This window comes from Elgaria multicarinata, chromosome 9 (assembly GCF_023053635.1).
Source record: "Elgaria multicarinata webbii isolate HBS135686 ecotype San Diego chromosome 9, rElgMul1.1.pri, whole genome shotgun sequence".
In the NCBI taxonomy this organism is placed as follows: domain Eukaryota; kingdom Metazoa; phylum Chordata; class Lepidosauria; order Squamata; family Anguidae; genus Elgaria; species Elgaria multicarinata.
The window spans coordinates 32,785,865-32,806,677 of record NC_086179.1 but is presented as its reverse complement, the minus strand read 5'-3'; the positions used below and the strand labels follow the sequence as shown (position 1 = coordinate 32,806,677).

Sequence of the window (20,813 nt, the reverse complement as noted above, 5' to 3'; positions counted from 1 at the left end):
TGAAATATTACTCAGTTTACTGACTGAACTCTGTTTTGAAATTTTCACACAAATAATTACATGGGAACTAGTAAGTAATTTTACTTCATATGTTGATTCCCAACTTTGCTGTTTTGTATGTTTGCTTTTTCTGCATTGCTTCTCATTAATGCTGAATGACAGAATTTTACAATATGCAGTGGTACACATCTTTCAACATTATTAGTGACATCTCCTTGTCCACCTTTCATGTTTATCTTAACTGAATAAACTTGTGACTATTATTTCAACAGCTTTCCAATGAATGTCTCTAGTACAATCAGCTTCTACTAATACACCTTCAGCTGTTTTGATTCCTGGTTTCAGCTGAAGTTTCTAATTGACCTTTTAGGGTCCTTGACTCTGGGCTAACTTAAAGCCTTATACAACATTTATACCTCCAAAAATGCATTCTTTACATACCTGGAGAATGCCTTGGGCATGATCCAGCTATTGCTAGGATTTTAAAGTCACATTGATCACAATGTAAAAGTTAAACCCATGCTTGTATCTCTCCCACAGAAATCAATGGGACAGTTTTAAGTGCTTAATTTTGAATGGATCCTACATTTGTTTGTTTTTTGAAAAACAATACTTCAAAACCTCTCCACTAGCTTCCGCCAACCTGGGGCCCTCCAGATGTTTTAGGCCAGAACTCCTACTATCCTGCCTGGGACTGACTGGAATTGTAGTCCAAAACATCTGGAGGGGCCCAGATTGAGGAAGTGACTGGCTGTAGCTTTCCAGGTTTTCAGAGAAAAGTCTTTTGCAGCCCTATCTGGAAATGTATCTGGGACCTCTTTGCATGCAAAGTATGTGCTCTTCCACAGAGCTCACGGTTGTGCTATGATAGCTAAGAAATGGGACATCTGTATTCAGAGGCTTCTGATCACCAAATTCTGAAGACAAGCAATAGGGAATGGCTATCTCCATCGTGTCATGAACTTGCCAGGGGAATCTGGCTGGCCATTGAAAACACAGCGCTGAACTAGCAGGGCAAAGCTATGCATGTTTACTCAGAAGTAAATTTTCACTGTGTTCAGTGGGGCTTAATCCCAGATAAACTTGCATAGAATTGCAGCCTAAATAGACCTTGGTCTGATCTAGCAGCACAATTCTTATGTTTTTATACATCAGAATGATGATTGTGCCATCTATGCATATGATGCTCTACAAAGAACAGGTTTGACAAGCCCCCTACCCCAAGGGGCTTAGAATCTGAAAAGAGACACAAGGAAACAACAGCAGAAGGGAAGAGAAAAAGAGCAGAGGTAAACCAAGGAAGAATATGCAACTATTTCAGTTGTGCATACTTTTATTTGTAGTAATTGTACACCATTTGATAAGAAAACATCTAAGTGGTTTACATGCCAAAGTATCAATTAATAAATAATTACAAGAAGAGATAAATAACAGAAACATTTTAAACAATTAAAAAAACAACACTAGGGAACAAAATCGAACTCCATCAAGCTTAGTTACAATAGGGTATTGAGAGTGGGGTAGTAGGAGATTGTTTCAAAGTCATCCTGGAAAAGGGGAGTTTTGAGGAGCAATCTGAGGGAAGCAAGGGAGGTGGTGGCACAGTGCCAGGCATATGGGGTAGGAAAAAAGCAGCAGTTGTTTCAGGGAGCAAGAGACCTTTGGACAGCTGAGTGGTGGAGCTGGACAAGTGTAGGTTACTGGAAGGGATAGAAGTGGAGAAATAAGTAGAAGAGGGGACAAGGCCATGGAAGGGTTTAAAGGTAAGAATGAGGAGTTTGTGCAGGATCCTGAAGCAGACAGAAAGCCAGGGTAGGGATTTAAAAAAGTTCGTAACATGACATGGCCAGAGTGATGTGAAAAGTGACAATTTTGGGTGTAGAGTACTGGATGAACACAAGCAGACCAACATAACAATCAAAGAGAAGACTGCAGTGATCATCCTGAGAAATGACCAAGGCATATGCAACAGGGGTTTCGTTTGTTTAAGGAGCCAGAGTTTGGGTCTGTATTTTTGTAATGTAAAGCAGGGGTGAGAAACCCGCAGACCTCCAGATGTTGGACTCCAACTCCCATCAGCTCCAGCTAGCATGGTCAGGAATTATGGGGGTTGAGGTTCAACAGAGGGCCACAGGTCCTCCACACCTCGAGAAGGGACATGATTTTTGACAGACTGAAAAGGGAGAGCAAAGAAGGAGAGAGAAAGCCAATATCTAAGTATTGCTTTGAGATACATAAGCCTGCAATCCTATGCATCCTAACCTGGGAATAACCTTTGGTTTAACAATGGGGCTTACTCCTGAGTAAACATGCATCGGATTGAGCCTTTTAAATTTGGTTTCTCCTGTCCAGGGAAGGCGAACTGGGCTGAAAATGGATGATAGAGATTCGTTCCTCCTCTGCAGTCATTCCCCACCACTACGTTCTTCGTTGCCACGCCTCAGGGCAGCGAAACGTTCAAGATAGGCCTACAAAGTGCCCTGCCCTTTCTGCATGCATGTATTGGTTGCCTAACGTGTCAATCTTTGCTCCTCCTTGAATGAGGACCCATTGGCTGCGCCCATTACTGCGAGACGGGGGCGGGCTAATACAAGAGCGCGGTTGGGGCGGCAGTTGAGGAGATTAAAAAAAGAAAAAGTCTTACGCCTCCATCCTGGAAGCACCACCCTCTACTTGAGCCGCCATTGGCGAAAACGAGGCCTCAGTCAGAGCAAACGCCTGTCCCTATTGGCTGACAGTACACCAAGTGGGTGTTAGATCCTTAGCCGCGGCCACTCCCTCCCGGCTTGAAACCTCGCTGTTGCCGGTGAGTTAGAGGCTTTGAAGCTGAAACAGCGCAGTGGGTAAGGCGCTGGGGCTCCCTCTCTGAAGCTGTCGGTTACCGAGCCTAGTCTTTTCTCCGTGAGGAACAGGAGCCGCGGCGGCGGCTTTCCCCCAGGTTTTGGCCAGACTCAGGTGAAGTCCCAATCCAGGGTTGGTGCGGGACGGGACGGGAAACGTACAAGATGACGCTTGGTTTTCAGTTTGGCGCCGGCGGGTTGAGGTTCATCGTGAGGCGGGCGGGTGTGGCTTAACTTCTAGAATCTCTTTCTCCTGCCGAGCGAGCAGTAGTCCAGGAAGTGCCACCCATTAAGGCAGCGTCTTTTGGGGGAAGGTGCCGCTTCTATCTCTTGAATCCTTTCTGCCCGGCGGGTGGGGAGCGTCCTGCAACTTCCACGCGCAGGTCCAGGTGAACGTTTCTTCCTTTCCTTTACTCCTTTGGGGTACCCGCTTCTGACTAATGCTACCTTCTTTCTGTCTCTCCTCCCACTCCCCCAAAATACAACAGCCATGCAAAAGGAAACTTAAGCCACAATCTCCTGCAATTTCAGAGACTGGCCTAAGAGAAAGCAGTTGCTCGCGTGCTTCTCTTTCAATCCTTTCTGCGATGCTACTGAACGTTAGGAGGCCTTTCCTCTCGCTTGTTTCACTTCAGTTTGCAATTGGGGTTCCTTCTCTAATCGAGGGGTTTTCAGCTGCCTTGCCCGATATTGAACTGGCCCTGTGAATGCTCCTTCTTCCCCTTGGAACTAACGGGCAGCAGCAGTTAGCCTGGCAGCTGTCAGGGCTCCCGCCTGAGTCACGGGCTGACAATCTTGTTGCAGACATTGCAATGGGCTTGGCTTCCGCCCGCCGAGCTTGACTTCCTCATTCAGTTGGCTCTGCTTTAGTCAAGCCAGGAAAGGGGGAGGAGGGAATGACGGGGCAAGACGAAGCTTGCAAGACAGATCCTATGCCTTACCCCGTTATCAAATTCGGACCGAATTCTCGCTCGCTCGCTCGCTTTCTCTAGCTACCTTTCACTCTTATTAAAGACTGTGAAATATGTTTTTCGTTGCTTAATCAGGTTTTCTTCTCATCTGGCAGGATGGTGAAAATATATCCTAGTCCCAGAGCTTGTATCTGGAATGAGCAACTTGCTCAGCCACATTTAAAAAAAAAAAAAGTGGGGGGAAGGTAGGGGTGGGGAGAGAATTACTGGCAGTTAATTTGTTTGTTAGATACTGTGTCAACAACCGATAGGAAAATGACAAATGCTTAGAGGCATGTTGTTTCTAGAATATTTTTATTTGCCCAGTCTTGCTCTTGATGCATTGTGGTAGATGAAGTAAGGATTTCAAAAAGGGTGGATTCTGCTCTGTTCTTGAGCTCTGTTCTTGAGGAGTGTGGTTATAACTTTTATTGGTGGTATTGATGGCTAGGACATATAAAAAGATAGCCTTGAGATTTTCATAAGAGCCAGTGGGATGCGTATTATTTACATGTTGGCCATCCCTTTTCTATACGTTGCAGCAGGTTCCTAGTTTCAATACTTAAATGATATAGTAAGGAATGTGCCAGTGCTTACAGATGTTCTCTTTCTGTTAGTATGGTCTGCTTCTTTCATCCTGTTCTTTGACTTGCATGTACTTCCTTTCTGTGCACAATCTGTGGCTCTATATCATTCTACCTACAGAGTGGCCTTTGTTTAAAAAGAAGCCTCTCAATGGCATGTTTAGAAGTTTGTGGATGGTGGCATCATTCCTGAACAGACTTGCATCTGTGAAATATAAGAGATAGGAGTGACTTGCATCTGTAAAATATAACATCTGAACTGGCTACAAATGAACGTAGGCACAATTTTGTTTCTTTTATAGTATAATTTTCCTTTGAAGGATAGCTCTCTTGCAAATAAGTTTCCACAAAGCCTGAATGTTAATGCTTGTGCCTTTCTGACTAATGGTTCTACCAAAGCATTCTTGCTGAAACTGCTCTGAGCTGTGAAGGTAAAAGGATATTGTGGTTAAAAAGATTGAAGCATCTGTCTTTCTTCCTGAAGAAGAGGTTGGTTTATGAACCTTGTTTCTCAGATGAGCGTACTTCTAAAACGCATCTTAAAATGCAGTTTCTCCCCTTAAGCATAGGTGTGACACAACTGACTCCAAAGTAACAACTGCATAATCAGTTACTGCTTGTATAAAGATATGTTCTGACTTAGTCACCAGGTGAAATATGGCTGTAGTTACTTATCTTTGCCACTCCAGTGAAAACTGCAAACCTTTGCACAGGCTAATACTGTTTGACTCATGCTCTTGCTGTCTGGAGCTATGTCGTTACACTTGTATATTCAACTGAAATGAAATAATTGGGAAAAGTTCCATTTACTGATTTGTTGAGTGAATGCGTTGGAAGGTCTACAGAACTAGCCTGTCATTTGGGCTATCTCAGGAACAATTAATATCATTTTTTATGTTAGAAGTTGATGTGAGTTGACTTGTTTCTGTCCGGTTTTGGGGAATTGAGCCAGGATTGTTAATTTAGCTTTGGAAATAATTTCTCAGAAGGTGACACCCCAACCCACCCACCCCGGTCACTGTGGTTTCTTGACAAGCAGCTGGAATAGTTAAATGTACAGCTTTCTTACTACTGCTTTATCTAACCCAAGGCAATGTTAGATGCACATGATTCTTATATTTTCCATGATGCATCTTTAGATTGATGAGGCAACATTTCCCCCTTACTCACTACAGGTGATAGCTGATCACCAAAGCTGATAATACAGGTGTTAGTACTTTGCTATGTGCCCAGATTGCTGCTGTTTGTATCTTGATTCAGACCACTTTTTAAAGTTCCAGATAGGCTATTTGGAATCAGCATAAGTTGAAGCATTCACAAGACTAATCCAACTTGCTCAAATTAACTGATGTGAATACAAAAATGGTTCTGTGACTTGTTCTTGAATATAAAATCTGGGTTTGGTGGAACAGGCTTGGAGTGATACCTGGCTTATACCCCTTATTCATAAAACTTCACTGCTTGTAATAAAAGGTAAAACTGTCTGAATGTCAATACGAGGAGAAGCTGTCTAGATTAGAAGCTATTGGGACAAGTCCTGCTGGTTTTTAGAAAAAGTGTCTTGAAAAATAGAAATAAGTTAATTTGAGACCAAGAAGCAGCTACCTGCTTAAAATCTATCTTGTGTTTATCGTGATTGTCTACACTTTGCAAAAAGCCTATGTTTAGTTTGTTGTACTAACTGCTGATAGCTGTGGGACACTTGAGCAACATGTGACATAAAAGCATTGTATCCCCATGGACTCCTGATAGTCCTGAGATTTTGAATTTGGGGATGGATGTATAGGGAGAGGAGCAAGTTTTCAAAGTGGTAGTATAAATGTATGCTTGGTACATGCTAGTCTTGTCTTAAGCAATGATGTTACTGCTTAATGATGTCTTAAGCAATGATGTTACTCTCTTACTGTCAATGATGTTACGCTTACTCCGGTCAAGGAAGCTCGTAGCCTTGGCTTTATCTTCGACTCCTCGCTCTCCTTTATTCCTCATATTGAGGCAGTAGCTAAATCTTGTCGATTTTTCCTGTATAATATTGCCAGGATTCGATCATTTTTGTCTGTCTCTTCTGCCAAGACGCTTGTTCATGCACTGGTTATTTCACGGTTGGACTACTGCAACCTTCTTCTCTCTGGCCTTCCTTCTTCTCACATCAGCCTGTTGGTTTCTGTTCACCACTCTGCCGCAAAGATCATCTTCTTAGCACGCCGCTCTGACCATGTTACTCCGCTTCTGAAATCTCTTCATTGGCTTCCAATTCACTTCAGAATCCAATATAAACTTCTCCTGTTAACCTTCAAAGCTTTTCACGGTCTAGCTCCTTCCTATCTCTCCTCTCTCATCTCACACTATTGCCCCGCTCGTGCTCTTCGCTCCTCTGATGCCATGTTTCTCGCCTGCCCAAGGGCCTCTACTTCCCTTGCTCGGCTTCGTCCATTTTCGTCTGCTGCCCCTTACGCCTGGAACGCTCTTCCAGAACATTTGAGAACTACAAGTTCAACCACAGCTTTTAAAGCTCAACTAAAAACTTTTCTTTTTCCTAAAGCTTTTAAAACTTGATGTTGTGCAGACTTCTACTGTTACTTTCTACTGTTACTTTCTACTGTTAGTTTTTCCCTACCCTGTGCCTGCTTACCCTTCCCTGTACCTGTTGGCATTCTCTTCCCCTCCTTATTGTTTTACTATGAGTCTTGCTATTTACTGTTTTACTCTGTACAGCACCATGTACATTGATGGTGCTATATAAATAAATAATAATAATAATAATAATAAAGCAACTGCAGATTCTTCCCCTTTATGTGTAAACCCCTTTCTTTTTACTTTCCTCCTTGTAAGGAGGTTATATTGGCAGTCTCGGAATTCTTCATTTAAGAGCTACTCTTGGTGCCTTTTAATATGTCATTGCATAATAGGGTTATAAGTGCTTTTGAAGAGGGAGTTATGCAGATCTCTGCTCCCCCACCCACCTCTTCTCCCCTACATTATATGCACTCCTATAGTTGGTTGCCTGGTATGGTGTCTTGTGAAGTATCAAATCTCAAGTGCTTCATAGCATGGCTGTAGCTTGTCAAGATAGTAGGAGTGTAGATTGATGAATTATATGGCTTCACAGAAGCTTTATCTTAAAACTGCAAATCTGGAGGAGGAAAGTATTGGACCAAGATTCAATTTCCTACTCGCCCCCTGTGCATGAGTGAAGCCTTCATGCATGGGGCTGGAATGGCTTCCTTCCTTTGTTTCCTTTTGAGGTACCTTAGCATAGAGCCCCTGACCTGGGAGCAGATGTTTGGAGGGGCGGGGTATGGACAGGCTTCTGCATATAAGGTGAGCTTAGAAGCCCCCTAGCATGGATAAATGCTCAATGTGTGCTAGTTTGGATCCCTTTGATTTGCTCCCTTTGCAGATTGCCATAATCTTATGACTTCAAAAATATTCTTGACTGGAAATGGGCACTGTATGGGAGTGGGTTGGCCAGCAGTTCTAGTGAGGGTGTGCTTGCACTACTCGCCTTGAGCTGTATGTGCCTAATTTGCTTTGTGTATTTGGAGGCTGCCAATGTTCAGGTAGGCCAGAAGCAAGTAGGCAAGTATAGAGGATAGTGCAAATATTTATTTTTGGAAGCTGAGACAAGTGTTTGCATTGTTGAAGCAGCTGCCAGGATCCCATCCTTGTAGGAAATGCACTATTAGTAAACAGGACCATATTTCAGAGTAACTTTAGTCTAATTTTATTCAAAGTAATGCTGCAAAAGTCAGAGTACATGTTGGGTCCACTTTGCATGTATTCAACATACAGTCTGGTAACATCTGCCTTGCAATTCTTTACCAGATCGTTTCTCTGAGCCATCTTTTAGCATCTGAGTAGGTATGAGCTGGAATTTGAACCTCCCCTATTGTGCATAGGAGGCCTTGGAAGCAGGAAGAAGTCTCCCAATGGAGCCCTGGGAGGTACAGGGGCTTCAACAGTGGCCAGTTGTATGGTATCAGGGAATTGTATGACTAATAAAGTGCTCTTTAGAGAGCAGTGGATTACCTGGGCCATCTCCTGAAACACAATTTCCTTATGAAGGAACAGTTTGGATGATGACCTAGCAACTCCTTAAATAGCTCTGTAATATGGATGGAAAGCAGTATAGATCTCTTTGAGTGCCTATTTTCATAGACGTAATTTGTAGCTGGGGCAATTTTTCCTGTAGGTACCTTTTCATAGCGTGAACAGGCTAAATAGCATAGATCTAGCTGTGCTGTGTTTATATGCAAACTACTACTTGCTTGCAAGTGACTTTTAGGCAAATGTCTTCTCTGATTTGATGTGTGGTTAGTGTCAATAGCTCCTATGTATGGAGGCTGAAATGTAATGCTGCAGCACCATAGTACTCGCAGGTGGGGAAACTAAGATGATCTTGTTCTTACTTTAAGCACTCCTTTCCACAAAGCATAGAATCATAGAATAGCAGAGTTGGAAGGGGCCAACAAGGCCATCGAGTCCAACCCCTGCTCAATGCAGGAATCCACCCTAAAGCATACCTGACAGATGGTTGTCCAGCTGCCTTTTGAAGGCCTCTAGTGTGGGAGAGCCCACAACCTCCCATATATTTATTTATCCGTAGCTCTTTGGGCAGTTCACAAAAATTAAAATCATTCAAAGTATAAAACAACAGTATAAAACCATAATATAAAATACAATATAAAAGCTCAACCAGATAAAAACAGTAGCAATGCAAAATTACAAATTTAAAACACCAAGTTGAAATTTATTTATAGACTGTTAAAATTCTGGGAGAATAAAAAGGTCTTCACCTGGTGAAAGCATATAATGTAGGTGCCAAACGAACCTCCTTAGGGAGCTCATTCCACAGCTGGGGTGCCACAGCAGGGAAGGCCCTCCTCCTGGTAGCCATATGGGTTTTCTGTTGCAAAAGGATGTGGAAATACTATTTAACGACATGTGTGGACAACTTGTGGTCTGCAAGTGTTGTTGGACTCTCACCAGCTCCCATCATCCCTGACAATTGGACATGCTAGCTGGTGCTGATGGGAGTTGGAGACCAACAACATATGCAGAGTCACAAATTATCTACTCTTGGTTCATGTCAAGCCTACATCAACTACATGCAGTCACATAGAACTCCAGACATTATGAGAAGTTGTGCAGTAAAGGAATACATTACTAGTTCCAACACTTAAGTATCGATTACTCTTTTCATGTAACTTCATTCACCCCTTTGGGGCATGTCTCCGGCTTCCTAAATATTAATCTTGCTATGGATTTTTGTAGCAGAACTGTAACTGTTGTAGAATTGTGACAGAACTGTATTTCCAAGTTCTCTCTCTCTCCTTCAAACTCTGCTTCCCTAAGTATCTTAAGGAAATTGCAGAAGTCACAGTCAGAGCTCACCTTTTTCAAAGCCTGAGCAAGATATTATACTATGGGGGAAGCCATATTATTAAATGGCTTGTCCTTACATATTAGGCACATATTCTGAATGATATATGGGACAAGCGTATCCAACTGGTTCCAACCCCTGCAAAACTTGGTGAGTTTGCTGCTTTGGACCCTTGAGACAGGTTGAAACAAATATGGATTCTAATACCAGTGTTTGTAATCCAGAAAATCTCAAACCCCCAAAACTCTCAAAGCTTCAGTGACCAACTGATCTGTAAAACATTGTTACAGCTATAAATAGGAAGGGAGGATCATTTGATTTTTTCAAAACTATTGTACCAAGCTATCGCTCTGCTTAAACAGCTCTTCATGTTTTTTTTCTTTTTGGAAGTGCATTGTGTAACAACAAAGAAAGAAGGCTTTTTTGTGGTACCACCCCACTTATGGAATGCTTTCCCTAAAGAGGTGAACTTGGTTTCAACATAATCATCCTTCTAGTGTTAGATTAAGAATGCTTTGTTTCCCCAGACATTTTAAGTTGTGTAATGCCTTAGCTGCCTCATATAATTGTCAATGTTATGGTTTACTGTACACTTTAATAATGTTTTGCCATATAAACTTGTTCACTGCCCTGGAATCCTATTGGATTAAGGTTCCAATCCTGTTTTTTCAGGGCTTTTTCAGATTTTCCCCTCTGTGGGTAAAGATGAGGTCTGACCTTGGATGCCCTTGGATACCACATGGAAGCTTCTGCAGCATTTACCTCTCTGACACTGGAGCTTCAGCATCAGTAGAGGCAAACAAGGGAAGATCAGGGCTTGGGGCTTGGGGGCAGGCTTCCATGGGAGTGCCAGGAGAGGTTGTGGATTTGCAGGACCCACAGTTCTTCCATGCCCCTGACACACTCAGAACAAGGGAAGAACTATGCCAGCCCTTGAAGCTGGCATAGTTAATTTTCCTTCCCATTATAACAATCGGAAGGACATTTTTAAAGAAAAGAGTGAGGGGAGGGGAATGGAAAAGGAAAGGGTGGGGAAGAAAACTTTGCTCTTCCCTGTCTGAGCTGGGCAGAGTTTTGGATTCTTGAGACACCCCAGTGGCGCTCCTCATCTCAAGCAGTAGGTTTGCTCTGTAAGAGTGGTGTACAAATGAGTTAAATAAACACAGTTGAAAGGAACTCCATTGAAGTGCATGGACATTGCTTCCAATCAGGTTTAGATGGATTGGTGATGACTAGATTTAGTTGGATACAAAGTTGCTTCACCAAACATTAAATGGAATGTACTATTTTAGAGATTAATTTAATTTTGGTATGAAGAAAGACAAGAATGAGGGGTGGTGGTGGTGGTCAGACAGTGTTTCTCCCAGCAGTGCTTCAGGTGACTTTGGCTGGGTAAAAAAGTAGTTGAGTAGGGTGCATGAGCTTCAGGAAGGGTTGAACTTCCCTGATCTGTTTGTCCTTTATGCTGTTATGGGCAGATCCGTGCTTAAATCCACAGAACTACAATCATGATTAGTATGCCCCTGAGACGTATATTAGTGGTAGACTCAACATAGTTTAATCTTGAATAAGTTTGAAAGTATGGCTTGGAAGTTCTGATTGGCTTGAAAAGGCAGCCAACTCGCGTATGTTAGCAAGTAGTCCATGCTTCTCCTTACCATTTTTTCTAGCTATGAAGTTCTCTCGCAGTAGACTGAAGCTGCAATTCTTGAATTGCATTGTGGGTCTTCTTTGTGGTCTTGTGTAGTAGTTGCACAGACAAAATACCTTTATTTGTTGCATTCCTGCAGAAGATGGGGAGAGGAAGCTTTTTTTAAACAGTCCTGAAGTACTTGAGTTTTATGTGCATTATCTCTTTGCACCATGAAAATACTGTGTAGTCCAGACTATGGGTGCTTCATAGCCTTTCAGCCTGTGCTTGCTTTCTTCTTGTTTTATAGATTGTGCTTTTCCCTCCTATCTGATAGTACTTAAATCTCTGGAAAACCTGGTGCAACAGTGTTTGCATCTGGGAACCTCCTAGGTTTTAGGAAAGTAGTGATGGCAAGTGGGGAAGAGTTATGTGAAAGGGATAGGTAACATATCCTTGTAGGTAGTTGTAAGGCTATTCTAAAGCTTTACACAGTGATAAACTTGTACTGGAAGTTTGGAGTGCTCTACCTACTCTTTTGCCTAAGATACCATATGACAATTTGCTGAATTTAAATAATTGCAATTGCTGTCTGTAACTAGACTCAATCGGTAATGTGTGACTAACTCACAAAGAGCCTCAGGCTGGCTTTATGCTATGAAACTAGCTGCCACTTAAGTCAAGTTAGCTAGGCCTTATAAAACACATGATGGAACAGAGAATGGAGCACAACATGAAAAGGCAATGGTGTTGCCAGCCACAGAATTCTGATCATGGGCAATTCTGCCTTGATAGCAGTCTTGTTGCTGCAAGATCCATTTTCTTGTTGCTGCAAGATCCATTTTCCAGCTTCTTTTAAATCCATTTTTTAATGGACTGTTCAAACACTTCTAATAGCAAGCCAACTGCCACAGATAAACATTGCTGAATACAAGGGTATCACTAATTGAACATCCCAAACTCTGCTAAGAACAAGGGTAGAACAGTGGCAGATATATGACTTTGACACTTCAGTGATTCGTTGCTAGACTGCAAGAACATGGTGGGAGAGCTGCTGAATCCTGCCTGCCTGTTACTGTGCTCTCTCCCTTGCGCCTCTTCAGATGCTTTCCCTCCTATCCAGGCCTCTGCCCCCCAGATCAGAAACAAATCCAGCTGTGGGTGAAAACTGCCTATGGTGGGGAGAGGCAGCCACTTCCTATCCTCCCCACAGCTTCTCTACTAGCAGCCACCTGTCACACCTTGCTGCTAGGTGGGGTGATGGTCTGCGTTCAAAGATGAGAGGCTGCCCCCATCACATGTGTTTCTGCCCCAGGCCTAGCGACCATGTAACAACGCCTGCACTTAAGTGTGGACAGGAAAGGAGACGTTGGAGAGACGCTGGTGAAATGGCAGTTCTTTAAAAGGAAGAAGTTTGAAGCTAATGCAGATTGTGGTGCGGAAGAACAAGAGGAAGATGATAGAACAGAAGAAGGGGCCAGCCTTGCTTTCAAATCTAAGTAAATGGGCACAGCTGTTGCCACCTGAGGCATGACAGGAGAGACTTTAGTTACTGGCTCTGAACTGTAGCATGCTTCAGAGCTATTGTTGGTAGTCCTCTGGGCTTTATACTCAAAGCCTGTGGGGAAAGGAACTCTTTCTTCAGTTTTGTCATTGTGAGCAATGTCTTGTGCTTGTCTCAAAGACCCTGTTGCCTAGGGAGACTTGGTGAACTCTAAACCAAGCCCTTCGAGCGCCAGGGATGGGCTGGAGACTCCAAAGCCACTGCTGTCGTCTTAAAGTGGGATTACTCTATTGAGTGGTCACGAAGAATGTGTTTGCCTTCTGGAATGTTTTCCTTGTGGGCATGCTGTCTCTTTCCTCTGCTGAGAAGGCATGTACTGCACACATGGAAATAGGGAACAACAGTTGCAGAGAGCACACTATGCTAGATTTAGCTTGGAATAAGATACATTCCAAACTTTAAGCATTGGGCATCCGCCAGTTGAGCTTAAGTGTGCTAGAGATGGAGTTTGAAACTAATAACCACCTCTACACGCCTCCCCCGAACACATTATACTATTTCCATGCACCAGTTCCTGTACTCTGTAAGTTGAGCTAATTAATATCAGCTTCACTCTTGAGTGCAACGTGTCCTAGGCCTAACTCTGTCATTTGTAATAGCAGGGAGTGGCCAGTTGCTTTCTCATTCTCTTGTCCTCCTCTGGCCCCTCCCCCTGCCAAGTATATTACCCCCAAATGTTGGCAAAATGTTAAGAAGGCCAGCCTGTTGAACTAATGTTTGCTTTGGATACAAAGAGTTGTACATTGGCAATAGTTTCTCTCCCCCTGCCTCTGGGGCAAGTACTCAAAACTATTTCCAGAAGCACTTTTGTAAAAAAAGTACCTAGCATGGTAAATCTAATATAGTCTTCCCCAACGTTCTGCCCACCAGATGTGTTGTACTACAACTCCCATAATCCCCACCCAGCATGGGGAAAGCTGATCAAATGTTGCTTGGGCTCCCTAGTTACCCAAAGCATCTGGAGGGCACTGGGTTGCCTACCCTCGGTCTACACCAAGGCTGGGCAGAAAGTACACTTCCAAATGTTTTGGACTTCAGCTCCTGGCATTCCTGATGTTGGTTGGGGATTCTGGAAGTTGAAGTTCAAAACATCTGGAGATCTATTTCCTGCCCAGCGTAGTCTACACTGAATATCAGCAACTCTCCAGGGTTTCGAGCAGAGGTCTTTACCAGTCCTACCTCAAAATGACTATGCAAACAAAGCCTGTGCTCTACAATTGAGCTATGGTACCTCCAGTAGCAAAAGTGTCTAAGCGATGGTACTTACACTAGATATTTTTCAAGTGTGAGGAAACGAATAACTTTCTTTGAAACAAAGGCTGACTTAAGATGGATAACTGCATGCCTACATTAGAGGGGCAGTCTTTAACGTTTGTGGATTATAGAGCACGATGGTCTGACATTTTTAGAAATTGGCTTTCTCAGCTTGTTGCTACATTTTACCCTCACAACTATAATACTATTCAGTTGCCTTGAGCTCATTTTTGCTTTGCATCATTGCCAACAGGATATTGCTAATCTGCCTCTCATTTCATAATTTCAAAAGTCAAGGAGTATATTGCTCTACTCGTCATCTTAGTTAATCACCTCAACATAATGCTTGCAGCAAAATATATCTTCAAGTCTTCTGTGTCATAGAATGCACAGGGAATACAAGTAACCCTTCCTTCAACATACATGTGCTTTTCCCATGGTTTACCCAGGGGCTGTTCACACAACATGCAAACCCAGTCTCAAAGGTTGAGCGTGTGTTGTTTTGAACTGTGGGTTGTTCGTTGAATTGTGGGTTAGCGTGTTGTCTGAATGCAGCATGTTTTCTACAGGGTGGCATACGAACCATGCAGTGTGGCTTGTTAACCACCCTGAACAATCCAACAACAAGCTGTGTTTCTCGAGGTGGCTTGTTTGAGAAAAGTAGCCAAGCTGCATGGTTAACAAGCCACTCTGGCTGGGTTCAGGCAATATGATAAGCCACAGTTCAATGAACAACCCATAGTTCAACAGCTGAGTGTTGGTTAGTATGTTGTGTGAACAGCCCCACAGACTCAAACAGTTTTATAAGCTATAGAAACTTCAACACTCATAATTCTTTCTGCTATTTTACATGCTTCAGAGAGCAACTAACTATCTGGGTGTGTTGCTTCCAAGGATCAGAGGACCAACCTCTCTGCAGCTTCAGGACAATGCCGAATAACAGTGTAGTCCTGTAGGCGATAACTTTTCAGCTCATGATCACATAGTGCATTTTAATCACCCCACTCCTTAACCTACGTGCTGCATTTACCAGTTAAGCAGCATCTGCTACATAAGCTACATAATTATAACTTATGGTTATTTTTCTGTTATGCGTTTGAGCAGCAAGCCATGCTGTGGCAGCTTGGGAAAAGGAAGCTTGTCTCCATCAGCAGGACGAAGTATAATTCTGGGAACTACTATATTCCGACAGTTGCATTACAAACTTCAGTCGAGCAACTGTGTAGTAAGACTTCACATTTGTTGGGCCTCACCAGTTCTCATTTACAAGGCAGCTGGAAAGATTATTTAAACACTCAAAATAAAAAAAACTTAAACTGATAGGCAGCCTTCCCTATAGGGGAGGTTTTAACTAAAACTGAATAAAAGTGGTCTTCTCATTCTCCAGAAACTGTGCCCGGGGCATGTTGTGCAGTTGCCTATTTGCAGAAACTTGTGGGCTCAAACCAGGGAAAACTGTATAGCTTAAATATTCATTGGACACACTCAAGTACCATGCTGGAGTAGAATTTCCTGTTTGTTAAGCAGCCTTGCTGCCTATACTCTTACACGAATGTTCTGACCTTGTTGAGCAGTGGCAGAATCCCAAAAGCAATTCTTTGGCCACTGATAAAGTAAACAGTAGGCCAAAGGGGTAATACAAATAGTTCCAGAGAAATAAATTGTAGGCAGTGTGCTGTTTCCCAGATTCTTTTAAAACCTACAGGAAGCTTCTCTGTTCCATGGGGCCAAGCTCTTGGCCTCCTATTCTCAATAGCCAAGTCATCTTACTATTTGATGCTAATGCAAGGGGGAAATGACCAAGTGTTATTCTCACAAAATTTGACACTAGAAATCCTATGATGTCTCCGTTGGGTGGAATCATGAGCTGGTTCAGCTCTTACCTTTACCTCTGTACCTACTAGGTGGCACAAAATTCATGTAAAGCAGGAGGTGGGGTGGCAGCTCTAAAGGATGTCATGGCTAGGTGAGGTATGGTAAATCCTTCGTGTGTTTGCACTTTTCCTCTCAAAGCTGCTTTTCCTTTATGTTGAAGGGAGGGATGCTTCTTGCCTCTGAGCTCTACTAGGAGAAAAACAGCTTTGGAGAGGTGATTTAATAGGGAGTTCAAGTGAGGAAATGGTTCAGCATTGCCCACTTCTTGTTACTAAAATCTAAACCCCCTCTTCTGTAGGGGTTTGGTTGTGGCACGGGAGTTTGCTGCTGTCATGTCCAGTATGGCCTTTAGGACACTTGTTTTCCAATCTTAAAAATGGGGAAAAGATTGACCAATCTTGGCTGTAAGGATTACTGAGAATGTATGTGTTACACTCTTTAGAGCTGCTTTCCTCAACGTAGTGACCTTCAGATGTTTTGGACTACAGCTCCCAGAATTCCTGAACATTAGCCATGCCTGTTCGGGCTAGTGGGAGTTGAAATTTTAAACATCTGAAGGGCACCAACACCAGGTTGGGAAAGTCTACTTTAGAGTGTTCAAAGAGCTGTATAAAAAGGCTAGGTGGGGGAGAAGAAATGTTCCTTCCTTCCTTTTGAGTGAGGGGTATATTTCAACTGTAGCACATAAACCCCAGCCCACAGGAGGTTCAGTTTCTGAAGAACTCTCTCTAACTTCCCCAGTCCTGTATGTCCTTCTTATGTAAAATGGAGGCAGCTGTTCTGCCCTTCTTCTCATCAGTTTGCCAGGATCAGTATAAGACAGTGGATTGTCTAGCAGCCCATCTTCTGCTTGCTTGAAGGCCGGTGAACAAGCCGTGAAAAGCTTCCTAGAAACTTGTGCCATTTTAGAATATTTAAAGTATTTGTATACCTCCTTGATATGTAAAGCAGACCATTTCTCATTTTAAAATATTAAAACTTGTGTGGGGTTTTATTTAAAACAAACAAGTAAGCCTCAAAAGCACCAGAAGGAGAATACAAATGACTACTGCTGAAAGTACTTTGGGACTGGTGAGAAGTCATAGAAAAACATGATCAATCCTGTAACTAAGATGGCCTTAATGGTCTCTCTACCAGCTTTTATTTGAGGCAGAGTCTTTTGACACATGTTCACAGGCACTTAACTATATATCAAGCCGCCAGATCCCCAGTTATAACAAATCCCTTGTCTTTCAGCTCACGCTGTGATTTTTACCTTTCAAAATATTTGGGGATGGGGGCAGCACCATCTTTGTTTGGTGTTTGTAATCCAAAGATGCATAGATAAGAACTTCTGAGTTGGTCATGACCAATCGAAACTGCATTGTTTCCTTGTTGAGGGGTCTTGGGATAGATGTTGCACATAAAATATGGCTACCCTGGTACAGGTCAGAATAGGAAGATATTTTTTGCAAAAATGGACCACTTTGAAAGGTTGTTGGGGGCTTATGGCATCTCAGAAACCTTGCAACTCCATTCTCTCCTAACTTGTGAACTGTTGTAAGGTAAATCTCATAGAAATAGAAATGATTGGTGAGTCCACTTGAAACATCCTGGTGGTCGGTCAGTAAATTCAGGAGTAACAGTTCTTCATAATATGTAGCAACTCTGAAATGGAGCTCCTGATTGTCAGTAGGATTTGGCGTTTGGGAAGGTGAGGGTGGTAAGTCTTTCAATGACTGATAGGTTTCCCTCTGCCTGTAATCCCAGCATTCTGTTTTGAAACTTTGAGCGCCGGCCATCTTAATATGTTCATGTGAGAGGGGACTGGCATGGCAGTGGTGCCCTTATTCCCCAAAAGTACTAGAGCGGCTAAGCAGAGGAGAGTCAATTTCACGCAACACACCTTAAAGCAAAGTCAAAGCTGAGTAGCAGCTTCTGCTAACTGGGTGAATTTTACTCCCTGTGCACTTCAGCTGTGTAAGTTCTTTTGAGGCAAGTGCCAACTCTTTCATGGGGAAAGTTGCTGTAGCACGTTATGATGTATTTATAGCTTACTTGTGCTCAGTGTCTTTGCACAAAGGGGAATTGAGAAGATGTAAGTATGTAACAAGACGTAGTGACTAATATCAATCTTAAGCAGCCACACATTGCAGTTTAGGAGGCTCATAGCTGAATAGAGCTTTACTTCGTCCTTGAGTGTAATGGCTGCAAACCTATACAAAAAAATAAAAAAGGATTGTTTTAACATAACAATTTGCCCTTTCTAGAAGTTGACAGCTTGGCCGAAAGTAAAAAGTTGACCATTCACAATCATGTATGGACAGACATCTGTGCCCTTCATAATCAGGTCTCCATCCAATATATAAGCCACAGGGCTGCATTTATATTCTCTGCTGCTTCTGGCTATCTTGGTTATTTGTGAACCGCCCAGGGAGCTTCGGCTACTGGGCGGTATAAATGCAATAAATAAATAATGACTAAATCAAAGTGTGGATGCTATAGGAGCCACATAGCAAGGACTGACCCAGCTGTAAAGCACAGTGGTAAAGAGCATGGGCATGCAGGGAAGTCTCTCTCCCAAACTGCTGCTGTTGCAAGTGATCCAGTAAAGTTCGTTCCTGTCTTTTCCCACATCAAAGGGGTGGGCTACCTGCCCAGCACTCTTGCTGTTTAGTTTTCAACCATGACTGCATATGCTGAGGCTGTATCTGTAATTATCAGATCAGCTCCAGGAACAAGCAGGATTTAGCAGAGTCGAAGCAAACTTGCCTTCTCAGCACTACTGCGCTGTTCAATTCAATTTTTCAAGTCACCTTCAGTTCACTCGCAGTAGAGTACGAAGAATCCCATAAGTTGCATTATTGGGGTGTAGTACTGTCTTGGAATATGAACATCTTGTTAATGAAATTGGGCTTTCAATCAAAACTCTAGCTTTTAAGGGCGATAGAAAAGCTCAGAAAAATATTAACACACAAAGGCTCAAATGATCCAAATCTATTATCCCCACTTTGCTCCTCCCACCCCACCCCCCAGCATTATGGCTACTCTGAATTTTTCATTTAATTCCTTTTTGAGTTGCTTTGAACAATTTCTCAGAAAGTAGGCTATATTATTTTATAAAAATATCAATTATATGTAAGTACTTGAACAGTGTTTTCTTAATATAAATAAATTTCAAGAATTGATCAAACAGCTAATGAAAATGTTGTAGGGCTCATGTTAAAGACAAAGATTAGCTACCATACTTGGTCTGTCCCAACATGTATTTAGTGCTGAACAAGATGCTTATTCTTTAGCTAGATATTAAGCAACTGTACTTGTATTTAATTTCTCCAGGTATATGGAGCACTAAATTAGACCTCAGAGTTATGACAGCACAAAATGTCAATAAGTTCAGTTTAGGGTGTGTGATGACTAGTGTGTGTCGCTTAGTCTGCTACTGATAATTGTGTGAGGATGTGGTGAAACTGACACCACATCTTATAGCTGGTCTGTTGTCAGTTCCTGTTCAAGCATATAGGCTTTCAATTCTCATATTTGTCACTAAGGAAGTTTAACATTTTTCCTGTTCATGGTCTGAACCATACTTTGCTATCCATCTTCCAGACACTGCCCTGCTCTGTTTTACTTGGTTTGTACTTGGTTCCTCCTAGTTTTTCAAACTTCCTACAATTGAGGAACACACTAATTCTTCTGTCATAGAAGCTCTGTGAATTGAAGAGGATTCTGAAGAGTGTTCCAAGGTGCCTACTCAGTTCATGCTTTGGGGTCTTACCGCCTTCTGCATGAACTTGGTGTGGCTGCTCTAGAACATACTAAATATTTCCGTGTGGCTGCTCATGACAGGAAAATTATGAAAGCTGGTTTTCATGTAAGCTTATCTATCACAACTGGCAGTCTCCTTGAGGAACCCCCAAAAAGCTTCCGGTAAAAAAATGGTCTCAGTTGATAAAAGGCTTCTGTTTCTTTTAAATGCTCCTTATTCAAATACTACAAGAAAGCAGGAGTACACAATGGCCTGCAGACACATGTTACCTTTCTATAAATGAAGGGATTCAGCAAGGGTATATCCTTGTGCCAATGCTGTTTAATTTGTACTTCAGTGATTTAGCCCCCTATTGTATGGCAGAACTGCATCCTCCTGTATTGGCAGATGTTCAGATAGCAATTCTTTATGCAGATGAATCAGTATGATTATCAATAACTAAAGTAGGCTTAAACTTTTTTTATTGTCTATAACTGATTAAATATCAGTTATAATAAAACCAAGGTTATACTCTTTTCCCAAAGTGTTGTGAAAGACAGATGGGTCTTGGATTTAGTACAGCCATGATTATAAAGGTAAATTCTAAACCTGAGGCAGTTTTATCAGTTTGTGGGGTTTGGTTTTTACATAAAACATTTGGTGTGTCCGAATCTGTGCCATCAGCAGCTGGTTCTATTTCAGTAGAAGGCAAGGCTTGGCTTTTGGCTGGAATTTATTGGCTGAGGTGTTTTTGGAGGATGCTTCTAATTTGTTACATTTTGTGCATGATTTTTAAAAAAATGGAAACAGTTTTTGTCAGCTTAGTTTTTCCTTGGGCTACAACAAGGCAAAATCAGAACCATCCTTGCAGGTCAAATATATTGATTATCAGAGCTGTGTAATAGCTATTTTGGAAGGAAGATTGAATGGTATTCCATGTGTGAATCCTATATTTGGCCCTGTGGTAGACAACTGTACTACACACGTTACTCTTGCAAGTTTTTAT

The 20,813-nt window shown here is 42.3% G+C and overlaps 1 protein-coding gene across 2 annotated transcripts in view; it reads left to right on the top strand.

Moving 5' to 3' along the window:
• Positions 1-2,772: 2,772 nt before the first annotated feature.
• MYH9 (myosin heavy chain 9) overlaps positions 2,773-20,813 on the top strand; it is a 74,825-nt gene continuing 56,784 nt past the window's right edge. Inside the window, exon 1 of one of the 2 annotated variants that reach the window (XM_063133459.1) lies at positions 2,773-2,955. The gene's annotated coding sequence lies outside the window, so the exon portion shown is untranslated. Of the gene's footprint in view, positions 2,956-3,211; positions 3,230-20,813 lie in introns of those variants that run through there. The other variant, XM_063133460.1, reaches the window with a different exon arrangement.